This window comes from Neodiprion virginianus, chromosome 5 (genome assembly GCF_021901495.1).
Source record: "Neodiprion virginianus isolate iyNeoVirg1 chromosome 5, iyNeoVirg1.1, whole genome shotgun sequence".
NCBI classification, from domain to species: domain Eukaryota; kingdom Metazoa; phylum Arthropoda; class Insecta; order Hymenoptera; family Diprionidae; genus Neodiprion; species Neodiprion virginianus.
Genome location: NC_060881.1, coordinates 7,060,931 through 7,082,118, shown reverse-complemented (window position 1 = coordinate 7,082,118; position 21,188 = coordinate 7,060,931). Strand labels below are relative to the sequence as shown.

The 21,188-nt window shown below is 43.2% G+C and overlaps 1 protein-coding gene and 1 long non-coding RNA gene across 2 annotated transcripts in view; one reads left to right on the top strand and one right to left on the bottom strand.

The window, feature by feature from the left end:
• LOC124305696 (uncharacterized) overlaps positions 1–13,503 on the top strand; it is an 81,058-nt gene extending 67,555 nt beyond the window's left edge. The window contains exon 3 of the long non-coding RNA XR_006908416.1: positions 13,392–13,503. This is a non-coding gene — a long non-coding RNA (uncharacterized LOC124305696). The remainder of the gene's footprint in view (positions 1–13,391) is intronic.
• The window catches only part of LOC124305689 (protein cortex-like), a 237,579-nt gene that overhangs the window by 197,925 nt on the left and 18,466 nt on the right, over positions 1–21,188 (bottom strand). The gene's annotated exons all lie outside the window — the stretch shown is intronic.

The window sequence follows — 21,188 nt, the reverse complement described above, 5'->3', positions numbered from 1 at the left end:
TTATCAAGAGATAAGCAGCCAGTCTGGCTCTGGCTTGAGGCAAGATTGGAACCAACGTGCCGGGAGCGACGACGCATGACTACGGTAAGTAGCTGCACTGCACGTTCTTCCCAGCGTATGTAGATCGCTGAAGATCATTCCAGATCAGTGTAGCCTGGAGGAACCGCGGGTATGCTGATCGTGAGACGATCCTAGGATCGATGAATTAAAGATCACCTATCTGGCATCCGGAGGCAGTGAATTTGTCCCGCGATACTCGAGCAGGTAATCGACTCAACCCCCGCGATTATACCTACCCACCCTGATGCAGAAATCGTAACCAAGGAACATCGAGTCGCCGATTAAACGCTGCGCTGAGAAAAATTTCATTTGTTACGGTAACTGGAAAAATTGAGTGAAACTGCTGTCTCGTTGAAAAAACTGTTTGAATATTGTTGGAATTACGAAACGCAAAATAAGTTTGTGAAGTTTACTATACTTTTTTAGTTAAGCGAGGCTTTAACGTCAACTTATCGTTACACGAGCGTTAAATTTTCGCAACATTTGCAAGAAAATATAGCAACAGTGATCGTAACGAGAAAGAATAGTAACGGATACTAGACTTTCCGGTTACAGCTAGAAAACTAATTTTCATTCTCTACCTAGAAGTATATTTTTCGATTATGGTAAAAAATGAAAGTAGTTAAGGACTGAACGGTAACCGGAACTAACAATTTCTCTCAGTGTGTAAACGCGAATCTTCGATAAGGATTAAGTTGGCAACGTTTACGATTAGCTGAAATCGTTACTTCGCACCTTTGAGATCGTCTGAAATTTGGTAAGCCGTGATAAAAAAAACATACCGACATGTGTGTATTCTGAAAAGCCATCCTTCTTGAAAATCACCATTGGAAATTGTACGATGATAATTTTTTTCGGAAATGTTTCGTTGCGTTGACGTTACTAACTTCAGTCTCGTAACATTCAACAGGCTTCGGAAAGTTGGCACAATGTTCGGATGACCAGAAATTGAACGTAATGAAACGGAGGCCTCGAATTCTTCCGAAAAAAGATTAATTGAACAACAGTTCTTCTTCGGCCGGGGTTTATGCTAATACGGTATCGGATCCCTTAGCTGAATCAAGAGATCGTAACAATCGTGCGCGGTGACACGAACTGGGAAATTGTAATTTCAAATCCCGAGTCCCTCTCTTGGATCGAATGGATGCGAGGAGGATAGTCGATGGACTTGGAAACTGCACGGCATGCACGAGAAGTGGCTTCTAATGGCGTGAAAAGTTGACTAACTAACAAGTGTCGGATAAGTGATAACAATCGATCGTTCCTTTAACGTTCCCCTTGCACAGTATACGCAAAAACATCACTCTGGTTGAGATGCGCGGATAGTAAGTGGACGGATCGTGGCTTTAATGCGCGTGTAAGATCCTTTCCAGCGTTCCGTTTCAGCGACGTACCTCAGATATATTATATATGTATGCATATGCTATGAAATTATTGATTATCGGTGTAAAAGATTATACGTGCCCGGTGCAGGGTTATGCCAACGTATCGGATAATTATATGGCCATACCAGCGATATCCAGCCTCAGAAGTCACTGCGTGTAATATACACACTGCACGCTGCGTGTTATACTTATTTCAATCTCTCGCTTGAGTATTTAAACAGGTTTTCACATGACCGGCTGTAACGTGTACGTATATTCGCGAGATATCGCGCATGGTTAGCCGGGCATGAATCATAACGAGGAATGGCATTAACCTGTCCCGAGATGTCCTGCATTCTAATCCATAAGATATTAACTAACAATAAGTCCGGTGTCACTTCGCTATGTGAAATTCTCTTGCGATTTCTAAGGGACTCGCTGCATCCAGACCCGTGACAGTACGTACTGGCTTCTCGCTTTTTCATGCGCAATGTTGGGACGGGGTTGAAATTCCGAATTTGAAAAGATCCCAAGGTGTCTAATTCTCAATTTTTGTCCGCTGACACTTGAAGTAAAGAATTCGTACTTTGACGAAACCTCAAAGTTTCGAATGGTACGAAAATTGACGCTCAAAGTTCCGAACGTTCAAAATTCCGGAAATACAAAATGTTGAAAGAGCGCAACTCCGACAAGTCAAAATCCCGAAAGTGTGAAAATGAGAAAAATTTTACTCTGAAAATCGAAGTTCCGTGAATTTCCGAATTTATTTTTCGGAATTTTTCTCTGTCGGAACTTGCTTTACTTTTCGAAATCTCGCGTTTCGGAACTTTGAGCCGTCGGGTTTCCAACCATCCGAAACTTTGTTGTTTCTTCGAAGTCTGATTTCTTTACTTCAAGTTTTCCCACCAAATAACACGGAATTATACGCTTTCAAAACTTTTCGAATTCGCAACTTCAACCCCGTCTCGCATCGTCCGTTTTTTCGCTGAACGACATCACAAAGATACATAAAAAAAACTTCACGACAAAGAGAAGTTGACGAGTTTTTATCAGATATTCGCGGTATTCTGATTTCCAAAAACGACTACAATTTTCACCGGACTCATTGCCACGCGCAATTACAGAAAAAGCTGCAGACTGTTCCGTTCGTTAACGGATAGGTAAAGCTTTTTCCCGCCAATCTGTAGACAGAGATACGGCTAATTGCCTGCATACCTCACAATCAGACATATTTATACATCTGAGTCCGAGAGTGGTTTTGAAATTTATACCAATTTCCGTGCGATACCCGAAGCTCATTCCTACAGTATATTATATTATATGTTATACACGGCTGCGGGTGCATTCGCCGAGTCGTCAGCGTGAGTCGCGTGGTAAGAAAGAACAAGATGAACTAGCACCAAGACCAGCATGGAGGATATCCATTTTCTCCGAGCTGCCGCAGTCTCAATTAATGGAGATTCTGTACCAGTAAACATTCCCTGAAGGTTTAATATTACCGCCCCGTGCGAATCCTGTCAAAGCGTCGTATTCCATTTCCTCGACATTTCTCACCCACCTTTCCTGATACAATATATCTCGTATGAAGAGTAGCTGATACTTCCTCTCTAGAATCGACCTTTTTCCCCCCAAATAAACCGCTGCGATAATAATTAATTCCAGACTAGATGAACCGTCGATCTGTGTGCGTAGCTTAAAAAAACTAAAACCGTTACCTTGACGATCAACGATCCGTAAAATTGACCGAATAATCAATAAGACGTCTTTATTTCTTCTATCCTAACTACACGCTGAGAGAAATTTTTAATTCCGGTTATCGCCGAGTCCTTAATTATTTTCATTTTTTACCACAATCGAAAAATATAGTTCTAGGTAGAAAATGAAAATTAGTTTTCTAGCTGTTACCGGAAAGTCTAGTCACTGTTGCTATATTTTCTTGCAACCGTTGCGAAAATTTAACGCTCGTGCAACGACAAATTGACTTTAAAGCCTTGTTTAACTAAAAAAGTAGACCAAACCTCACAAACTGACCTTTTTTTCCAAAGTGTGTAATTTCGTGCAAAGATTTCTCTTTCAGCCGTCATCAAATACACGCAATATCCGTTTTAAGAACCCGTGCTTATCGTCAACTAAGCGATATTCGAGCGTACGGGAAATGGAGAGAAGATATAAATGTACGGAAGAGCACGCGCTTGCCTGTATCGTTCCCATCTTACGGCACAGATATAGGGACTATTTTAAATCACGGTTTGGCTCGGCATACCCTTTTCCAGACGAAGAAGAAGACACCTTATACCTCCACCTGCCTGACCGCCTCTCCGCCTGCCTTATAGCCGCGCCGATACGTACGCGGCGTAAAAACTGACCTTTGCCAATGCTCGATTGAAATAAGATCGCTATCGGTATAAATATAACCCCGCGCCTGCCGCAGCGCCGCATGCGGCGATACCCGCACGGACTAAATCACACGGAAAGAAGACGTACCCACGCCTAAACCTCATCGCCGTGTTGCGGAGATATTTTTATTCAGCTTCGCGCAATTGCATCGGGACGTTTGCTGAACGTGTATATTTGTCAAGGAGGAAAGTTTATCGTAAAAAATGGACGAGATTAATTGTAGCGTTGATGCAAAAACGTGACGAAACGGAATCTCGAATAGCGTTGACGATGATAATCTAGTTAGCTTTAACTATGAAAGTTCCAGTGATGCGAGGAGAAAATGTTGAAACGCTGATGTGCAACTACATATAAACACCTCGTTACTTTAACTGAATCGTAGAAACCTCGTTACTACATACTCTTTTTTTTTTTACTTCATATTTCGTGTCTGATTCTGATGACCGACAGCTGATCTTATTCATAAATTAATTCTCCACAGATCGTCTAAATCAAATTGCGATTAACGATAACGTATTTTTGGCTGAATCACAAGTTTAACATTTGTAAATTATTACGATTTTACGTATCGAATTTCGTTTTACCAGCTGACGAAATTAAGAAAGGATCTGTACCGGATAACATTTGTAGGGTATTGATTAGCGGATCAAATAAGCTTATTTTCAAATGGAATCAGACGAACTGTACGGATGTTTGAGTAATAAAATAGTGAAGAAATGTAATTTTTCTGAAGTTGGTAATACCAAGGACCTTGTGATTGGAATTCAGTTGAGCTCTGTTTCACTTTCACTTTGTGATTTTTCAGATTCGAAACATTTTTGACCAGACTATGCGCCCCAAACATCCTTAAGGAGACGTAGAATCACAACAACCAGTTTTTTTTGCATGAAATATCGCAGGAGCTGTAGATCTTACGAAATGCTGTCAAAGAAAAAGGGCGACGTTAGGACATTTTTAAAAAACTTTATTTTTACGTTTAGGACTAGTCATGCATAGGACTTGAGCATGTGAAATACAATCGATTTGACAATTTGTCGATAATCGATTTACGAACACTTGGAATAAAACTATTCTTCATGGGAATGAGACAAGCAATATCGATTTTTTTTTATATAAAAAAAAAGATAGTAGAATAACCTGATTTCTAGAGTCTAAATTTTCAATCCTCCATTTCATCACGTCTTTGTTTCGAGACATTTTCCATCCGAGCTTATATACCCGATGCATTCTCAAGTTTATGAAGTTGAATTCAGCAGTCAGAGTTACTTAACAGCGAAACCTGTTAAACTTTTTGAAAATGACAGAATGCAGTCCAGTTTCATCCTCATAATTGTATAAAAGTATCTGTGATTTAAGTTAGTTAACAAAATATTGATTATCGGACTTGACTACCTTATTCGAATGAACATTAGAACCTTTTGCTGTCAATTCCGGCTGCAAGCTTCAGCCTCATCTTAAGTTTGACGTTAAACGGGACGAGAGAGTAAGTTTACGGCTCTGGGATCGAAGAGGCGATAAGATATCCTAGAATCGCGGTGATGTTCGGCGTGTGATAATCTATGGGAAACAGAAATCGCGTATTTCGCATTGACCGAGATGCGAAGAAGAAGAAGAAGAAGAAGAAGAAGAAGAAGAGCTTCGGCGACACGAGGGTTAAAATCTGCGTGGGCCACGCAGCTGGCTGAGAGACTCTCGGAAGCAGTGGGCCGTCGGAACACGGTCCTGCGGGATAATGTGCGGGATAGGCTGCAAAACCGCGAACAAAGCGACGTTTCGATTTTTGACCTGCACGAGACTTTGTCGTTCCTTTATACGTTTCGTTTTTCGCAAAGGCGACGTGGGCGTGCGACATTCCAACACATACATCGAGCCTCGTGTCTCGCTCTGCAAGAGCGAACGGAAGCTCCGCAGGACACAACCAGCTACTCATCGACACCTACACGCAGCGTGCGAATACACATATTTTCCGTCAACCGATACCCGCCACTTTAAGGCCCCGGCAGTGAATTCCTCTCTTTCTGAGATAGGCGAAAAAACCGGGACTCGGATAAGAAAACGACCGTGCGGTACCACCTCGTTCCATTGTTCGCCAGGAGAAATGCCACCTTCGGCTTTGGTATGAATCCGGAAGATGTGCTCGTAAACTAGCGGACGCGTTTTATAAACCAGACGACTAATCGCCGGCTCCGTTTCCTGAAAATCCTTCGACTCTCAGGGCGTCTGGTGTCAATGACGTATCAAATCTCCTGAAATTTTCCGGATTTTCAGACGAAAATATCCATTTTTTCAGGTCGGATTTCAATCAAATTTTACTAACAAACTCACTCGTTTCTTGAAAATTACGTAAAAGTTTGACATCGGATCGTAAGTTCAAATGGTACCATTTTTATTTCAGCTGAATTTTGTTTAGACTCAATTAGTACCAATATCAACCAAGAAACTAACGGAAGATTAGGATCAGCCATTCTTCAGATATTTGCAAGTTATTGTCAACAGTCAATCTGGATTTCATTGCTGTATATATTAATAATCATTCTCGTAAGAACAAACTAGTCGAATGGTTAAAAAAAATAAAACCATTAATCCCACGTCATAATTATGCAAGTGTATTGATTTACCGTCGAGAATGATAAGAAGATGGATGAAATTAGAAGAATAAAAAGAAATTTCTTTCATATTAATTACGTAATTCGACTTGCAGTAATTTTCGTAGAAATTTTAATACTCGAAAGAAGACGCAACGGGGGAGTATCGATATAGCATAGTATAAAAATGCATACCGAAACGAACGAATGATTACCGGGTGCGGTTGAAAAATAAAAAAATGGCAACGATAACAAGAAGCGTAATTCCGAATGCCGCAGGGCACGGAATTTCTCCGTGGCGTCGCCTCGTTTAATAGAACAAATCTTCGAGCAACGTTTCTATATTCCCGGTGCAAAACGTTCGTTAGATAGGATAGGATGTACAGGGTATAACAGCTCTGCTAGTTGGATCGAATCACGGAGGTACGTCGATCACGGTTGATAGCTCACGTGCCTATATATCGTTGTAAAAATTCTGTCTTGGGGGTATAAGGTAGATATATAAAGGTAGGTAGGTACGTAGCGATCGGCGAGGTAAAAAGTAGTGACATCTCAATTTGGTCAGACAGTACGGAGTGGCTTATAGCTCCAAGTTATCCGTCCGACTGCTCGCCGTTTCATGCCGGATCCTCGGCCGCGTGGCAGAAAACTGCTCGACGATGTCGCAGGGAAAAATATAAATGATGGCGGGAAATTTTGAAAGGTTAATCGAAGAAGCGGTTGGCCTTGAGCGACAGTCGCAAGGATTGTTTGAGAAAAGGAGCGCGGATCGGGCGTGAATTAGCGAGTGCGGATACCACGGGCGATAAACAAGTGCGCATAAAATACAAGGTATAAACCTTCGGCGCGGGCTGTTTTAATAGACTCTCGATTCTCCTCCTGCATCGTAGCAGAGTGAACACGATCAGATACGCGGAGAGCTCATCTGGTTCCTATTCGCGTGTGCGGTTCTCCGCAAGACGCCAAGCTCTGTCCACATCTGGCCGCATATCCCTTCCTGCTGCCCCAGACTTTACAACGCAACATCTCACGATACGAAAGCACGAAAGCTCGAACACCCAGCGCCTCGACTGCGTCAACCTTTTCTACATTTCCTTAAGATATTATGTTCCTACCCACCGCACCGTGTTGATCGTAGGTCACTCCGACTCCCCGGAGGGGAGGGTCCAGCTTTATCACCTTAGTTTCCAAGACTCGTTTTTCGAAATTCAAGACGGCAGAGCGATTAGCACAACGCTAATTAACACCGCTGACTCGTCGTCTGAGCCAGTTATGTAATCGCGTAACTGACAAGCCCGAAGCACGATGGAGAATAAAGAGTAAAACTAACTCGGCGCGTCTCTTTTCACGGATAGGTGTTTAATGGGATGAACGGTCTTCAGCGTGTGAATTTAAAGTTAGGAGAAGAGAAAAAAAACCGTTCGAAAGAATCTTCGGTAGTGTTATTTTTGCCAATGATGGCAAACGCGAATGAAACAAGATTTCTACTTAGCAAAAATTTAACCAAGGCAAGCCGAGGTATCGACAATTTGAAAACATATTTTCGTAATTAAAACGTTTCAAATTATTAAACCCCGGTGTGTTTCATCAGATTCTAATATCTTCCCACAAATTAAATGTAAATATAATTATCACGGAACATCTGTTGTACGGTGCTTAGACAAATCTACGTTTATCCACTGTGGAGATAACTATTAGTAAAATTTTTCTCGAGCAATCTTTCGAGATCTCTATGGTGAACATGACAAGCCATAAAAAAACCTTAGAATCGGATCGAAAACACAAGAGTTTGATCACAGTTTGTACGTTACAATTATAAAACATTTCCTCAGATTGTTGATATCTTAGATTGTGTTATTCGCGTATCATTCGTGTTCACCATTTTTGGCGCAAATAACATTTCGCGAGATTATCCAAACAGTTTTTTCTCTTTTCCTAACTTTTCATCGAAACGGTAGAACCGATTCATTCCTGACCCTCGCAAGCCACACTGAAGCTTCAAAAATTCCAAAATGGATCTCTAGACTTTCGTTCCTCGCGAGAAAACATTTCTCAACCGACTGTATCTCTGAACACTTGAACACTTAACAATTTCTCAATATATAGACAGATTTCGCGATCAGTTAATTGGCTATCGTCAAAAAAAAAAAAATCGAAATAAGACCATTCTACCCAGCGTTTTGATAGAAAATCGGATATCTCGAGAAAGTATCCGTGGCATCCGAAGGTTAAAGTCAACGTGATACTTTTGAGCGAAGATAGTGTAAACTCGATAATGAATCCTAACGGCGGATGAACGAGTACGGGATTATAGGAGTAATTTAAAACGAAGATACCGTATATCCGGAGTCGGTGTCACTGGTATAGAATTATAGTAAGACACGCAGGGGAACAGATCATGAGATGAAGGGTAGTGCATGACTCTGGATTCGCGTGTCGCACGAGCTTGGGATTCAAAAAGAGTTGGACATGAATACAGAGAGAGATTGAGAGAGATAATCCGTAGACATTTGAAAAAGTAACAAGCGACAGAGAGAAAGAAGGGAATCGGTGAGTTATGAATTCATCCGCGTCATTCGTTGGTTTATACACGAAGGATGCGATCAAGGCTTCGGTGTCCGCCAGTCCGAGTCCGAAGGAGGCGAGGAGTACTTGAGCCGGTGAAGAAAAGCCCATATTTCGTCGTAGAGCCCGCATACCGAGCGTTGCAGTGTGCGGGTGTTACGCGATCGGAAAGGAGAGATGCCGGATACCACGGCAGATAGGGACCAGATACGAGATAGCCGTCGTTGTAGTCCTTCGAGCAGCCGCGGACTTGGCTCAGTTATTTCTACACCCGCGGACATCATTGAACTGTGATCCCACTCCCGGTACGAAAAGTTGCTATTAAACTATCGTCCGTACCGTGCAATCGATACTTCGATACCGGTGAACCGGAGTATTTGATATCGTACGGACAAAATCTTGGCCGTTTCTACCGCGCGGTAAAGGGCGTGCCGTGGCACAGTTAACGCAAATTGCACCAAACGCAACCTTACCAACTTACACTTATCGTCTGTACGGTGCTTTGCCCGATACCATAGGATTACACTTGTACGTATTTCAGATGTGCACGATGCCTCAGCCGCTGTGTGGTATCCGTACTCTATAAACGTACCCACATCCAGATGTACTCGTACCGGTGGTGTAAGATTGGTTATTTGGCTTTGCCCAAGGCTCGACTCGCTGTTACGTATCTGTAATGGAGGATGCCGAAGTGTCGGTATATTCTTTGCTCGCATTCCTCGTGGAATGTGAGAAATATAGCAATCTTAGCAAGCGTGACACCTGAATCGAAGCCACTTGATGTCCCGAAATTGAGGTCCGTGGTCGGGGGCCGACAAATAGTGCCAATTGGGTGTTTAAGATTAGGTAGTTTCATTTTTTGTTTCTCCAGTTAGCTTTTTGAGCTTCGCACTCTTCCGGAAATAATAGTTTGCATTAACGCGAAGTGCACAAGAGGAGTTCTCTGTCACCGTTATTACGGTGTACCGATGCTTCGCTAGTCCCTAGTTGAAATTCAAACGACGGAAATTATTCCTACGGTATAAAAAATGTGAAACAATATCCTGAACGGCGAAAGCGAACACAAGAGTTACATAATAATAGCCGAGTGGATTACACCGCGCACATATCTCGCTCGACACTTAGTTCCATCCCCGGCGACATTAAAGGTGAGGCTGTAACTCATCGGGTTGACAGTTGTGTGGCCGTATACCGATAGACGCGGGGCATTGAGGCATCGTCGTATAGCAGCCATAGGCGGAATTGTTAATGACGTATTGAACGACACCGGGTGAAGGAAGGAGCGAAGAGGCTGCAACAACGGATGGCCGAGAGGAACGGAGTCCGAGCATAGGTTAAACGACCCACGTAAGTACCTGGAAATTGCAAGCTTCGATGTACCGCGGCATTAAGATATAGAAAAGGGTGGACCAGCGGACGGAGAGGCATTCAGGATAGCCGGGCAATAATCGCGGTACATGAATCCCACAGGTCTCCGTAATTCCGTCGATCGTCTTGGAGTGACGCGACTAGACCAACTTCTTCGGGCCTTCTTCAAAGTATAAAAGGGCTCGGCGTTATACTCGGTAGCCATGCAAGCGTCGGGGGGACAAGAGATAAGGGTAAGTAACGGAGGCGGTCGGTTCCGTCGATCGGTTGCGAGGAGCTCAGGTACCTACCCGCGATATTTTTGCAGCCCTGGAGAGGAGCTTGCAGTGCCGCGGCGCATTGTTGCCCTTCCGAGGCTTGAGATCCATTAGGGATTTCAGATATTTATTACCGGAGGCGTGGATACCGTGCGGAGTCGTTATCACCGCGGGAAGAACCGGCGTCTTTATCGAATTCCGCAAATTACCGATATCGTTCCTCAGTAGGGCTTTTAAGCCGCGGTCCAGCGAGCCGCCTTTATACCCACCTTCCAAGGAGTACATATTTACCAAGCCTATCACGCGGCTTATTGTCCCACTTGAGGACACAGGAACTCCGCAGTTACTACCGATACGCCTATAAGGTTCGCCTATTTTGCAAGCACTTTTACATCGCTTCGGGCCGATTCTCTACCGCATGCAAGTATATGTACCGAACAGAGGGGAAGAGAAATATCAGCTCAAGACGATGCATCGCCTGCCCACTCTGTTTCTCCTCACAAAGTGCAGATTTTATCAGACTCATGATGCACCACACCATCGCCGTCGAATGCGTTCGGAATGTTCCGGACGATATTTAAGCCCGGTTTCTTCGATTTCCTATCACTGACTCAAACCACCGCTACCGCGCTGTACCGATTCGGACAATCTCGCTAAATGTCATGTTCTTCGGATTAATTGGTGCGACGTTTGTAGAAATTCTTGATTTTGTACCTCCAGTTTTTTAACCTCATGCTACATCAACGATTATCTATCATCTTTAACCAAAGACAATTCATGGTAATGTACGAACGTGGACCATTTCAATCACTAAACGTAAAACACGCGGTCAGACTTGTATTGAAGACAATTCGTTGAATTGAGACAACTTTTTGAAAGTACTATTGAACAGTTCGATAATCGGGTAAAGTTAAAAATAAATAAGACAAAAAAAGAATCAGCTGATTTACCTAAGTAGATGAATTAAATTTAATAGATAGGCCACCGGTGCGTTAGTACATGCGGTGTTATAACCCGTCTAAAGATATTCACTTGGAACTATATGTGCCCGTGACGAAATGCTGGTCGAAAACAACGGTCGGTTCGTTACCAACTGATTATTATTTCACGTTCACCTTCCCGGACGATCGTACAATACAATTATACACATCTAGGTATATATATACGTATATATATATATATGTATATAAAAAACGTTACAGATGACCGGTTATTACCTCCGCCGATATTTAGAGAGAAATTGGATTGCGCGGTGATTCCTTATACAATACGTGACCCGCCGTTATACTTTATTACACCGCGAGTAGAATGGATATTTAAAACATGTTTCTAATCGAGTTACTTTCGAAAGAAAATATCACAGGTTTTTGTCAGTCGATCGCGGTTGATCGTTCCCAGTATGAAAATGAAGTTTGATTCAAAAACGACAAGGTTTTAATTAACGAAAGTCTTGGGCAGTTCGGTACGCGAAAAAAAAAATAGGTAAATAAACGAATGAGCGGACAGGATGAAAAAAAAGGCGTTGGAATAGAGAGGGTAAAAAACTCTGATGGAAAATGCAAAATTATCACGGTATAGGATTTGAAGGACAGGCGTGTAATTATATAAGATCGGATCACGGCGGATCGGTAGCAGCGTCGACTGCTACTATATACGTGAAAACTTGAAAATATTCCGAACTCAGCCTTCCAACTGCCAACGGGATATCAAACTGACGAAGCTGGCTGAAGCATTCCGCATTTAACTACTTACGGTCTGCCTTCGCGTGCGATCAAGAGTGTCGAGGAGCCGCGGAATATGCGGCAGGAGGAGCTTCTTCTTTTCCCTTGACCCTTTTTTCTTTTATTTAAAATTATAAACATACACACCTTTCTTTCTCTCTCTCTCTCTCTCTCTCTCTCTCTCTTCTCATTCTTAGCCAGCTTATTAAAATCCGGCTGCACGGTGATTGGCAGGAGTTATCTCTTGTGCCTTATACGTGAAATTTGAGAAGCTTTAATACCCCTCGAGCATAATACCCGGATCATGGCGTACCCGATATGCTTGTGATCAAATGTGATCGTCACAGCACGAGATGTACTACTTTCGTCTTGAAGAAGCGGTATTCAAGTCCCGAATTTTAAAAGTTCCGAGAGCGCCTAATTCAGAATTATTTTACGGCGAAACTTGATGTAAAGAAATCAAACTTTGAAGAAACAACATAGTTCTGAAATGCGAGATTCCGGAAATTCGAGTTACGACAGAGCAAAGTTTTGAAAAGTAAAATTCCAATAGAGCAAAATTCCGAAAAATAAAGTTTCTATGGGATAAAAGTTCGAAAATTAAAATATACTCACACAGCGTAGTTTACTCGATCAAGATGTGTAAAAAATCAGAATGACCAGGATTCTGAAAATAAAAATATCGAAAATCCAACACAAAGAAAGATGAAAGTAGTGAAATTTAACCAAGCCAGAAATTCACAGAACTGAAAATCTTCCATCATTCGGAATTTCGATGTTTTAGATTGTTAAATTTTCTCACTTTCGCACTTTCGGAACTTTGCCTTGTCGGAGTTACGACTTTTCGCCATTTTCTCCATTCGGAACTTTGATGTTACGTCAAAGTTTTATTTCTTTATACTTTAAGTATCACCGCTAAAAAATTGAGAATTTGGCGCTTTCGGAGCTTTTCAATACCGGAATCTCAACCCCGCCCCGTCTCGAGTACGGCGTAAATGCGAAAATTCTCAAACCGATTTGAAATCGACGAAATCTTGGCTTCCGTGAAAGTGCAGTGATCATTGTTTTTTGCAGGTCCGTGCAGCCGTGAGCGAGCCGGCGGACGGACAGGTGCACCAACTCAACGACGCTTCAGGTATAAGTCCGCTTTATACTTCAGAACCGAGATCCAGCAGCTGGGAAGTGATTCCGTACCGTGGAATATACGCGATACAAGATTTACACGGACTTTTCTATCCATCAACGTTGCGCGTCTGCATTGTACCTACGTTGCACGGAGGATACGAAGCGTCAGGAGCTGAGAGATCGGGCTCGTAGAAGCTGAATTACCACAAGCACATATCCCGCGGTACGTATTACGTTATTCCGCAATACCGCGCGTTCGAAACGACGGATTTCATCGACCTTACTTACACATCAGCCTACATCCGAGCAAGTGGTCGTCGCTCTCCGTTGTATACGCGAATCTTTGCTATTAACCGCGGGAATATACGGAAAACGAGACGCGGGTGACGTAACAAAGAATTCGGTGGATTGTACCGTTCAGAAGATTCGATATAGTGAGAATTCGTGAACAATGATTGGCCGTTGAGGCTGGATACGGTACATTTTGAATTATTCAATTCAGGGTGATGACCATAATTGAGTAAATTGATTTATCTGCGGAACAATTTTAAGACAAAAGCGAGAAAACTTGCTTTAATTCTTAAAGTTCTGATCTAACCTGGTGAGATCTGGAGAAACGATAATAAACGTGGATTGTACACCGAGAGAAACTGTTACTTCCGGTTGCTGTTCAGCCCTTAACTATGTTCATTTTTTACGACAATCGAAACGGTATGTTCGGTATGTTTTGTTTATCACGGCTTACCAAACTTCAGACGATCCTAAAGGTGCGAAGTAACGATTTCACCTAAACGTCGCCAACCTAATCCTTGTCGAAGATTCGTGTTTACACACTCAGAGAAATTTTTAGTTCCGGTTACCGTTCAGCCCTTAACTAAGTTGATTTTTTACGACAGTCGAAAAATATAGTTCTAGGTAGAAAATGAAATATCCGTTACTATTCTGTCTCATTACGATCACTGTGTTGCTATATTTTCTTGTAACAGTGTTTTTAACGATACCTGTTTTACTGAATATTTCTTGTCACTGTAACAAATGACATTTTTCTCATTGTAAGCTTTCCTAACGCTAGCTGGAGGCGAGCTGTTTGTGCGTGTTGGATATAGGAAGGAAAGTATCGTATAAGTTGGGGATCGGAAAAATGATCGTCCAGGTCGTAATCGCGTCGATACGAGCTTGCGCAAGATTCGCGCGTTATAAATTTATTCCCGGCAATACCGCAACGGCGATAGTGATAAGAACTTGAGCTATGCGTAATTTACCGAGGTGCTTAAGCGAATGTGGAGTGAGGAAAAGTTAATAGAGCGGTCACCTCGCGAGTGAATAGACAACGAGGTCCGTCATTAATCAGCGATAAAAGTAACGCGTGTGCGAGCGTGTATTCCAGCCATATTATTCAAGGTATAAAACATCGACCACCGTCCAATGCTTCCAAGATGGACGTTATCTTCCATCTAGTACACACAGGCCAATCCGCGAACGCAATTCGCTGTCGAGCAATTTCCAGCCCGTCAATATTCCGCACTCCGCTCTTCGGCAATATCTGCACTGTCTCTAATCATCTTGAAAAATTCTCGCTTTCCAGCAGCAACGCTCGACAATTGATTACGCGCGCGTTACAAGAAGCCCATCTTGGATGTCGTACGCAAGAAAATCACTCAACACCTTTCACACGCGTAATATTGCCGGGCAAGTCTGAGTTCGACACCCTTTTTGCCACCGATGACCAATTTTCTCGACCTCGATGCTTGATTGGATAGGCAATCGTGGATATGTAGGTCGAAGTATAACGACAGAAATACTTTCAACAAACAAAGATTACAAAGATATCGAATACGAACCGTGTAGGAAACGATGAGGAAGCATATCATTCAACCAGCTCCAGAAATCGCCTTCAGACAGCGATTTTAAATTCACTTTTACAGTTAAACTAACATCATGGACCAGGTCCTCATCTGGGGACATTATATCGCCAACAGAGAAACGATACAATTCGCTCAGTTTTACAAATTCAGGTTCGACTCAATGTTAATCGGTAGTAATAAACATGGTAGATACAAACCGATAGATCGCAGAACGCAGGCATAACCCGCGGCAGAAATCGTCTCAGCGTGACGTTAAGTCTGAAAATTGAAGTAAGAAAAAAAAAGAAACGGACATCGTACTCCAAAACTAAACCGCCAATCGCGGAATTGTAGGTGAAAGAAAGAGAGTCGGTAAGGGAAGTGAAAAAAAACTGCCAGTAGCGGTTCGAACGGTACAAAAGTGAACGACTAGCCTTGAAATTTTTGACGTGAGAATTTCCAAGACCTTTTTTCCCATTCCCGATTAATAACGAATCACGAGCGCGTGTAACGAGTGGTTCCATGTCCGGTCCAGCGACCTCCGTATGCCGGTCTCCTCCTCGCTTCGGATTCTACTCTTCTTCGGTTTCTTATTCCTCTTCACGGGCTGCTACTCGGTACACGATGTTATCTTAGCCTGTCTGACATTTGACATGCCCGTCCGTGTGCCTCTTCCGTCTGTTATAACTATAAGCACAAGAGTGGGCTCTGTGCTCCTTCGACTTAGCCTTAGGTAGTTAGGTACGGTATAATCTACGTTTTACCCTGCACGGTGTTCGAGTAGGTGCGGGACGTCCGCGGTCTGTGGAGTGTCTGCGTGTATCATCGGTAAAATTCATGCCGCTCCGTCTGCTCCTATCGCAGAAAATCCGATAACCAACCGCATTGTATGCGGGTACGCGGGATAATAAGAGAGGTTGTTAAACTCGTAGACTTCGTTCGTCTCGACCTAAGTAATATCTGCTATTCCGTAGCGACGCGCGAGATTAATTGTATCAGCTGATCTACATCCAGGCGAAATATTCCGCCTACACGGTGAGTGATTCTTTTCATCTTTCCTGAATCTTAATGGAACATTCAGGCACAGATCGCAGAATCAATCTATCGATCGATCGAACGGCTGCAACAATTTTTCCATTTCCATTCGATCGATTCGATCATTTTTTTCGGTCCCATCTCAACCTGAATGATTCGTGCGACGAGTTTTATGGTTTTAGACAAGTTTTGCCGTCTCTACATGCTCATGAAGCTTGATAGAAACTCATCGAAAACTCACGAAGAATGATCATGTTGAATTTTATACCAGTTACGTAAAAATACCGTCCAAAGTAACAATGATGAAAGTGATACGTAATTCAAAAGATTGACCCAAAAAATGAAAATCTCGAATCAACAATCGATCCTATAACCGAAAATATCGAATGACGAAACATCAGCTGCGCTTGAGTCTACGCCAAAGAGTTGTATCGAGTATCGAGTATAAAAATCTTGTTCTTCCGACGAATCGCAATACCGACTCGGTGATGAATTTCTTCGGACCACCCCTTAGAGTCGGCAAAGAAAAAAAAAAGAAAAAAACGAGGGAGAATAAGAAGAAGCATATTGTTAGAGCGGTATAAACACATCGGTATATAGATATAGGTATCCGCGGTGAGGAATTCGTTGGCGATTTCTCCCGGTTGACCGGGAGGTCGAGACGACCAGTTGCAATATTCCATTATTATTTATTAATTCGGACCATACCAGCGATGATTATCAGCTATCTGTGTGCTCGACGGTGCACCGGTCGTCCTCACGACTTTCTTATCTTTACTCTTCTATTCCCCTGTGTCCCCTATGCTACCTCCTCCCACTTCCCGACTTCCACGGACGAACCAAGAAGACCCGCAGTGGTGCTCCGTTGCGGTATCATCTTGTCCTCGAGTTCCGCCCGGTCCGTAATTAAATTTCATCTCCAAACCAACCGGCAGGTACGTACGTGACGAGGTGACGAAAGGAGGATCGGTGAAAGGCGAGTTTGAAATCGAAGGAGAGCTTCTCCAGGGATGAAAATGCCCTCCGAGAGTCCGGATTGGAAATGGTTAGTCGTGCCCACATATGTACTTCGCACGCACGAAGTTCAGCGCATAACCGCTTCCCGCGTGATGAATCGTCTCGGGTATTTCTTGCAGCTTGGATAATACATATTGTCCACCTCTGGTGGCATAACGATTCAGTTGGCCGAGGGTTAACCCCGTGAGGTTGAACAGCGCGGTCTACTCTCTCGGAGTTACTGTGATTACTATGATAATCCCTTCCAGAGTGGAGCTGCTCCTGTAACCGCGGTTATACCACCATACCCCATACGCCGGACTGCAGATAATATTCAACGGCACGCGATAAAGCCCGATTCTGTATTCTTAACGACCCTTACGGCTATATTCTATTGTTTCTCAAAGGTTCTTCGTGACGCTGAACGATCCGATCGCGGTTCAATGATTTTTTACCGCATTCCGTATTAACGGAAAACCAGCAGCGCATTACGAAGACTCCGCAAGATGCCTTTTGTGCCTACCCGGAGTAGAATCGTTGGCGGGATCTGTCATTTAATTAGGAGTTTCAAAGGGCGGTAATATCTGGAAACAGCATCGAATCGTTACCGGTCTCAAGTCTCCCGCGGACCGTTGACCCGAAACGTTGTTACACTTTTCGCGGCCTCGTCAGTATGTCTTGGGAGAAAAACTTGAACGCGGGAACAGAGCTAGATAAATCCATCGGTATGCTTGTAATCTCTAGGAGATTGACGCGTCGGACCGCATCGGGGGACCGAGGAACTCGTGAGACCTTGACTCGTGGGACAGGTAAAGGCACCTTGAATGGAGACCATTAAACCTCGAAACGTACCCATAAGTATTATTCAAACCGTATTCGAACGGAATGAGACTTACCGCTGCTCTGCATACGGAGAGAAGACGCGCTGCACGGGCGGGCGGGACTCGAGAGGCTCGGTGACGGGATCAGAAATACTAGAAGTCAACCGAACCTGTCTACTTGTTAATGTAAATAATGCATTGTATATGTATCTCCTCCATTATATCCCGCGCTGTCAAGTCCCTGTCATAGGACCATTAAAGCATCTAAGCACAACCATGCCCAAGAAGCACGGACCCCGTGCATCCGACAGTCGCACCATACTGTACCGAACCATCGAACCCATTATTGGGTTGACACTCTGTCCCAGAATTCATTTCTGACACGCGTTTGACGGTACGGTAGAAACTTTCCCTTCGATTTTAGAGTGAAATGAAAATCGTAAGAAAGAGAAATGATCGAACGAATTTTGTCGTTTCGAATAGGTGTCCGGTTACGACCGCGAGTCACGGGGACCCGAAGTGATCCGTACGCACGGAGAAACGGTTGGCGTAGGTACGGACGTAATACCGTTCGATTTTCATAGAGGCAGTAATAAAAGTCTCGGTCCAGGCATCATCTCTATCTATAACTATCTGAGAATAGAAAGTTGTGGGAATAAGAAGTATACGCCGGCGGTAACCTCCGGGCAATTGGAGCTTTCGAACAGTCCCTCAGCATCCTTTGCCGTACGGTGCATACAATATACACGATTTGCCTACGTCTGTTCCGACTTATACACGTGATCGAAACGAGATAACAGAGCGCGGATAGTCCGCGATCCGGCGATGCAGCTTGGAAACAAAGAATACCGCACGTTCGATCTCTTACGGAATACGCAAAACACCGTTCGGCACAAAAGCTTCGAATACCAGTGGACGAAAAATGTGAGCGACGCAAGCGCGCATTAATTGTCTTAATCGGAACGAGTCGATTTTATGACAAGTGTGTTTAAGAATCGCGGCTATAAGTCGAGTGTCCCAGTTATTGACCTTTTTGGGTTGCATCTGTTTGACCCTTGGTTCTAAAATTGTGAAAAACTAAATTTGCAGTGTCTACCCCTCTGGCGATTGGTTTTATTCATCGAGAAATTCACAATTTATACCTTCAATTTATAATTTTGGAAAAGAAAAGGTTCAATGATTGGGTCTAAGCGTGTCAGTAACTGGTACACGTACCTCAACGCTACACGACTACGATCTGAATTTTTTCCGCCAATGTAACGATGAATGGTCAGAAGATGTAGCTGCGGGATGATGAAGAAGAAACCACTTCTTCACTTGATCGCTGCACGTAAGCAATAGAAGACGAGAATGCCACCCATATTCCATGCTAAATGACCCAAGAGTTCCGTTACGCTTATTTGCCTCGATTGCACGGCATCGATGCACTTCAAGCCTGCTGCTTTCCGTCCGACGATGATAAGTTGCCGCTGACGATGCGAAGAAACGACAAAATTACATCCCAAAACATAATCAAGGTCTGGGATAAAAATTGGTATTTCAAACACGATCAATGATTAAGGAACGATCACTTCTTTACTCCTTCAGATTTTTCTTCTCCTCTTTATACACCCATTACATAACATATCCACAACGCCGTTCGTTCCCACCGGTTGATTCGAGACACTATTTACCGCGTTAATGTACTGTATTATGTGCACGAAGGAAGTACGCGAGACGAACTGCTTGTATTCCTAGGACAGAATTCATGCGTGAAAGGATGACGCCGTGAAGATGAGGTCGTGGTACCGAAGAGACGACCCAAGCCGATCAAAGAAGTGATTAAAAAGCTTTTTGCCTTTACACGTTACCTTCATCCTTCATCTATTCGATTTGCACTCTCGGTACGCGTGCGTGTGTGTGTGACATGTATTTATAAACCCCACTTACGAAATCAATTAACCGTTGATATACATACCATCGGACGCGGTTGACGCGAGAATATTTGTAATCACCGAACATCACTTTTTTTTTTAATCTACCAGGCTGCAACGGCATGCAAGACTTTCGTAATAATTCTACCGCGTTGATTGGGTAAAAATCTATTTTGCAAAATGTTCAGTGCACCGATTGGCATTAAATTTTTAATGGACTTGTTCAACGATTGGAAAGTAAAGAAATGCTGACAAAACTTCAGTCGCTAACAAGATCCACGGACCTATACCTTGAGATTATATAATCACATTTATTTCTAACAAGTGAATTATCGTGACTATAAAATGATGGATAAAGCTGATTTTAGTCAACGTGTACTTTTCCTTCTTCGACCAGCCGATCAGAGATGAAAGACAGCCACTGACACGTCGTCTTGGGTTCTTTTATTTATTTATTTTTTTTTTTCTTACGACTACCAACATCACCCGATTATCGTGATCCAAATCAATTAAATCCCGAGTTCGGTAGCCGAGTGTTATTTTAATTAGAAAGTTTAATTGGCCTTATACTGTCGGTCGCATCTCGGTCCCTCCCCAGGGATCAATTATCAATTCCGATAATGGCTAAACCCTCAAGTTCAAGCTTTCGAGGACCGATTATGTACCAAAGATATTCCCTGCGTAAGGTATATCAACGGCTGTAAAAGCAACCGGCTCCATTAGACGGATACCCGTGCCTACATCGAAAGGACATGCGTCACAGGATGGGGAACAAAACCGAGTATGCATGTAAGGATAAACAAATCCTTGACATGCGGATGTATTATAAAAGAAAGACTACGTATCACTCTCAGGAGATGATGATTGTGCGCGAAAATAAAAGGAGAGAAAGAGAGAGAGAGAGAGGAAAAGAGAAGAAGCATTATAAAACTGAGCCTAGAGCACGTTTATCATCATCATCATCGTCATCGTCATCATCGTGCGACGCGGCATCAGGCAGGGCATTGTGAGCGTGCAAAAAAAAAAAAAAATCCAAGATGTACGCGCCATGGCTGCAACGTGGCATCGTGAGTCATTCGCAAAATTGAAACCGCAAATTTTGGAGGGTGCGTTGGGTTCGCAAAAAAGGAAGAAAGA